General features: G+C 53.8%; 1 protein-coding gene across 6 annotated transcripts in view; it reads right to left on the reverse strand.

The window, feature by feature from the left end:
• Positions 1–4,394, reverse strand: part of ORMDL3 (ORMDL sphingolipid biosynthesis regulator 3) — a 46,080-nt gene extending 41,686 nt beyond the window's left edge. For 5 of the 6 annotated variants that reach the window (XR_003093798.1, XM_025202920.1, XM_025202918.1 and 2 more), the window contains exon 1: positions 4,304–4,378. The gene's annotated coding sequence lies outside the window, so the exon portion shown is untranslated. Of the gene's footprint in view, positions 1–4,303 lie in introns of all 6 variants that reach the window. The other variant, XM_006022543.3, reaches the window with a different exon arrangement.
• Positions 4,395–6,000: the final 1,606 nt, after the last annotated feature.

The following is a 6,000-nucleotide window of genomic DNA, read 5'->3' on the forward strand; positions in this document are numbered from 1 at the left end:
TAATTAAATTTTGGCAATAATAGGCTGAAGCCCATGTGCTGTCTGGAGCAGGGTGAATGATGAGTTTTCTGCCCATGACACAAATATTGATCCAGGAATAGAGGAGCTCTGGATGAAAGGGACACCTGCAAGCGAGGGTGTTATTGCAGGAGAAGGCGGAAATGAAACATGGAAAAAATACTGTCAAACAATAAGTAATATCATTTATATTCTTGAGGCCTTTGCAGACATAAACTGATCCCCAGGGTGTTCTTGTGGGAATGGTTTCATCCAGGTCTGACCCTGATCTTAAAAGTATGGAAAATGAGGCACAAAGAAGGGAAATGTCCACATTTCACATGTGATTTCTAATTTTGGCTTCATCTTTTGTGCTGAGAGCCCAGCTCCTGGCACACACAAGTGGTCTGGCTTTCAGGGGATGTTAAGTTGGATTCAGCTGCCCTAAGGCTGAACCTTTTGTAGGAGGGGAAAGAGGGGGTCAGGCCACCCCTGAACTGACCTGTCCTCACTTTAAAGCACAGAAAGTCATCAAATCATTCCTGGTTGTCACCCACTGAGCCCAGAGGGAACCTACAGTCCAAAACAAGAGCAAAAGCCATGGGACCTCACCTAGGGATGCAGCCACACCCCACTTATGTTGGTCTTCAGGTCCCAACATAACAGAAGTACATTATGTTCTAACTCATCAGGAGAATGACTGAGGTCTCCCCCAGGGCAGCAGCATCAGTGATCCACAATTCCCCAAGTAACTGAATATTTTTGGCCCTTCTCCACTAGACAGCAGGAGCATCTGCTCTGGAGTCACAATTATGCAGAGTGTTTCAGGGATTACAGGAGTGGTGCTGTGGGAAAAGGCAGCTGACGCCTGGTGGAGCCAAGCGACGTCCAGGGCAAAAGCCACAGTTCCTCGTCTGGGGGTTCTGATCCAACTTAGAGTCACGGGTGAAATGAATTGGGCAAGTCTCAGCCCAGCTACAGTTCTACCCAGTTACCAAAATATCTTGCAGGCCAGAGGACCAATTCTTCTCAGGAAGAGACTGGGAGGGAAGCAACAAGGGCGCAGAGGGCTGCACGTTGGGATGAGGCGCAGTTGCAGACCTGTGTGTATGCGAGATGGGGGATGGAAGCATAGGGAGTGCTGGGGAACCAGGACACATTGGCAGGGGCTGTGGGCTGAGACTGGGGTGAAGCTGGTTCAACCCCCTGGTTGCAACCTCAGTCATTGACCCCTTTTATCAGCACCCTGATTCACCAAAACCCTTGGGGAAGGGAAAACTCTGAGTTTCACTTCCCAGAGCTTGGCCACCACCCAAGAGCAGAGCCACCTCCCTTCTTGTACAAAAGAGGTATCTGAAGCTGAGGCCAAAGGCTCCAGCAGTGAAAGGCTAAGGCTAGCTCCCAGACTGCTGAGTGGGCGCTCAGAGCCTGCAGTCAGGTAGACTGGTGGGGGAAGGGGAGGGAGGCTGGCTGTGCTCTACATGAACTGCCAAGACAGAGCGCACAGGATCATGTGGCTCGTCGGATTCACTCCCATTCTGCCCAGCAAACCAACACTCCTGGAAATCCTTAGCTGGCTGACATCTCCAGCCAGGTGGCACCTGTGCAGGTAAGTTACTGTAACGCACTTTAAGAGGCACGGCTGCCCCAGGGCCACACTGCAGTGCAGCTCACAAGGGGTTAAGCCTCTCACCTTGCAGGTGAATTTGTTTACCAGCCTGTGGCTTCTCCCTGGAGCAGGCTGACCCCTGGGGTGCATCTCCCCAGGGCCCTGCTCAGCACACAGACGGCTGCAAGTAAAGGCAGCCTAGAGGCAGCCGTAGGAGCTGGGGGGTCCCATGGAACCGGAGTGATCGCATTTGTGCTCTGCCTCAGAACAAGCACAAGCTCAAGACCTAGGATCTCTCCAGACACCCACGCAAAAGCAAAAGCAAACCCAACCTCCATCTGCTCACCTCGGTCAGGAATGGGGGAAGGGAAACTTGTGCTAACACAAGAAGCAGAGCATGCCCTGCAGGGCAGAGAAGCCATTTGTGGAAAGGGGCCAAGAGAACCCTGCCCCAAGCTGGGCCAATGCTCACCAAAGTCAGCAGGAAATGCACTTTCCTACACCAGGGCCAAGCCAGACCCAAGGTCTCTGAAGGGAGGAAGAGACCTTTGGAAGCAAGACTGACAACACAAAGCACCAAGGTGTCACATAGCATCCATCAACAAACCACCAAGGTGTCACATGGTATCTAGAAAGATGATGGTAGATAATGGCCTTCAAAGCAGTGGGTCACCCCCAGGCAGCCAGCACCAGCACACTGGCTGCGTGTATGCTAGCTGCTGGGAAAGAGGATAGTCTCTGGACAAACACTTCTGCATACTGTCCTGGAAGAGGGTAGCAACTCTCCCAGTTCCACCAAAAAACCAGAAGAGGGAGTGAGGGAAGCAGGGAAAGGTGGCTAGCAGGTACCTACAGTCATTGGTGTTTGCCATCCCTGAAGCACAAGCTGTGCTCCACCCCCAGGACCACACAGGGACCTTGCACCTCCTTTAGGGCTTGGGACCTTTTGATGCACAACGATCCTAACTCTTCAGCATGAGTGGGGCTCCTGTGGGATGCCACAGGTTGCCAGCTCCTAGACCAGCAGTTCTCAAGCTATTTATACTCAAGACACCACTGGAAAAATACCAGCTCTTAGTTTTCACTTGACTTTTGTTTACAGAAAGATAACAGAGCAATTTCTTCTGTCACAAATAACTCAAAGAGCCCACAACAGGTCAGAAGGCTTTTAACACTTTAGATTCCTATTTGAAATCTCTTAATAGTGTTAAAATGTGTGGCACCCTGCAGCACTCCCAAAACAATCTCAAGGCAGCCCAAGTTCCCTGGCTGAGAATCACAGCCCTAGGGAGTTTCCCTGAGGAAACAGCACTATGAACGCATATGCAGATTCGTATTATGGTGGCTCCCAAGGGCCCCAGTCTGGGCCTGGGGCCTCTCCTGGTGCAAGGTGCTGTACAAATGCAGAACAGATCAGTCCCTGTTACACTCCTTGTTTTGGCAGGTGACAGAACAAGGAGCAATTGTGTTCAGTTGCAGCAAAGGAAGTTTAGTTTAAATACTAGGAAAAACTCTCACCAAGAGGACAGTAAAACACTGGAACAGGTTACCCAGAGATGTGGTGGAATCTCCATCCTTGGAGGTTTTTAAGACCCAGGTAGGCAAAGCCTTGGCTGGGATGATCTAGTTGGGGATGGTCCTGCTTTGAGCAGGAAGCTGAACTAGATAACCTCCTGAGGTCCCTTCCAACCTGAATTTTCTATGATTCTACGCTGAGATAAAGCTGAAGTGAAACCCAGTGGGATGGAGGTGCCAGGGGCTCTCCAGGGCAGCTTGGCAAAGGAAAGTCCCACAAACCCACTAGACATGAACTCTTGTCCCAGGACTGGGCTGGGGATTCCCACAGCCCCATCCAGGCCTCCCACATCCAGGGGAGTTTTCAGGCAGGAACCCCCAGAGTAGCAGGGGATCAGCTCACCAAGGCAGCCTGCACTTGAACAGGGGAGGGAGGAAGAAGTCTCCCAGTGTCCCCATGTTCCCTCCAGCCTCCCCCTCCCCCCAAGCCAGCTTCCACAGCAGCTCTCCTCCCAGCCAAAGCCTTCCTCAGAGTCTTCCCACTCTTAACCCTTTCCCTGCCAGCCCAGGGACCTGTTGCCTCGTGGCAGCTCCTGTCCCGCTGGTCCAGGGGGTGTTGTTCCATTGTCCCAAACATCGCCCCAGTTCCATGGTGGGGGAAAAAGGCTCCTTCCCCCTGTGGCCACAGGTTCAAGTCCACCTCTCGGTATCTCCCTGCTCTCTCCCAGGCAGACCAAAGCCCATACTGCAACCGGGCTGGCGGCCTATAGGGCAGCATTTCTCAACCCGTGGGTCGCAAGAATACATGAAAGTGCAGCAAACAAACTTTAAAAACAGGTTCTCCTTTAAAGGAGAAAAAATGTGGGGAACCGTGGCTTTTCCAGCCTGCCAGGGGCTCCTTGGGGCCCCTCCTGCCCCACACACTGGGGGCTTTGGGGTGGGGAGTGAGGGACACTAGGTCAGGACTGGCCATCAATGCTTACAAGTGGGGCCTGGTACAAAAAAGGTTACGAACCACCGATCTAGGGGAACCCAATGTGGCTCCCGGCCACAGACTGGGAACGGGAAAAGGGGGCTTTGCCCGGGCTGGATCCCATGAAGCATCCCCAGCCCCCCGCCCCACTCTCGGCTCAGTGCAGGGGATCGGGTGGGGAGAGCCCCGCACCCCCAGCCCGCACTCACCGCGCAGCTCCGAAGCGGCTCCCCCCGGGCCCGGACTGGACGCCAAAGGCCTCCCCCGCCCCCTGCAGCTCTCGCAGCAGCTGACAACACAGCAGAGCCCCGCCCGCACCGCCCCCTGTCCCAGCGCCGCCCGCGCCTGCCGGGCATGCTGGGAAATGTGGGTCGCCGCCGCTGCCCCGAACTCCCACATGTCCCCGGCTCTGGCACTGCGCCTGCGTCTCTCGGGCGCCGGGCGTGTGCTCTCGGGTCTGGGTCAGGATGAGGTCCGGCGGGAAGACCTAGGGGTGCTTTGGTGTGGAGTGGGGGTAGTGGCGGGGGAGGGGGGAGTTGGTTTGATACTCGCCTGCCACTGCCTCAGGGGTGCTTACAGGACTTGGAGCTGTAGCCTCCAGCTGCAGCGGAAGAGTTTTAGGTGGGGTTGGGGAGTTGTGGACAAGCAGGGCTGGAAGGGGGACCCCCAGGACTCATCTAGTGCAGTGGTTCTCCAGCCTTTTTTGTACCAGGACCCATTCGTAAACATTGATGACCAGTCCCCATGCAATGCCCCTCGCTCCGGACCTGCTGCCCCCAGCCCTCACTGTGTGGGGTATGTGTGGGATGTGGGCAGCCCCTTGCAGGCGGGACCTGCGTGAAAAGCTGTGGCTTCCCATGGTTTTCTCCTTTTAAATGGAGACTCCACTTTTAAAGTTTGTTTGCGCCCCCTTCTTATAGTCTCGAGACCCACTTTTGGGTCCTGACCCACAGGTTGAGAAACGCTGATCTAGTCCGACCCCCTGCCTGAGGCAAGGTAAACCCTAGCCGAACCACCCCATGCAAACCATAATCTAAACTCTACGTAAGTCCACTGTCAATCCTGACAACACGGATTTAAGTCCTGAACCTGTCGCAAGTAAAGCCAGGGAACCAGGGCAGCTGACATCCTGCTTCTATGAAATGCTGTCAATATAAGCTTAAGGGACCTGGGGCAGAGGGCTGCACCTCCCACTACAGAGGCAGGCAAAACCCCCCGCAGACCATACCAGCCTGACCATGAAGTAAAATTCCTTCCCGACCCCAAGTATGTTGATCAGACCTTTCTGACTAGGAGGGTGGTGAGGCACTGAAACAAGCTAGAGCCATGGTAGAGTGAGTCTCCAGCCCATGAAAGGTCCAAGAGCAGGTTGCAAGGATTTTTGAGGGCCAACGCCGCAGTTGGGGTGAAGTTAGGCAAGCTTCGAAATGCCAGACAAGGTCTCTGAGGAAGACTGTCTTTCATTCAAAAGTTTGTCCAACTTTATCCCAATGATGTAGCTGGGCCAATAAAAGAGGTCCCCCCTCAGAAATCGTTGTCTCTCGCATCATTTCTGGACTGTCACGGCTACAACACCACTCTTAGTCTACCAAAAGCAGGTTGAACAGTCTGGGCTGGTTTAGTCAGGGGTGATACTGCCTGGAGCAGGGGGTTGGATGAGGTGACCTCCAGAGGTTCCTCCCCCGGTTCTGTTTTCCAGTGATCTAAGTCCAAATGAGCAATTTGCCAAAAACCTCATTTAGCTGCTTGGATGCTAGAGAGCCTGACAGAGAGGATGCCTTGGATGCCTGGGCACCTGCACATGTTTTGCCATTTGTGTGTGTGCAGAACCTGGGTCTTTAACAGCTGCTTAAGAGGGTGAGTAGTTTGCTGAAATCAATATCACTCTTCTTGGGCTTTAGGTTAA

The sequence above is a fragment of the Alligator sinensis genome, unplaced genomic scaffold, assembly GCF_000455745.1.
Source record: "Alligator sinensis unplaced genomic scaffold, ASM45574v1 scaffold886_1, whole genome shotgun sequence".
NCBI classification, from domain to species: Eukaryota; Metazoa; Chordata; order Crocodylia; family Alligatoridae; genus Alligator; species Alligator sinensis.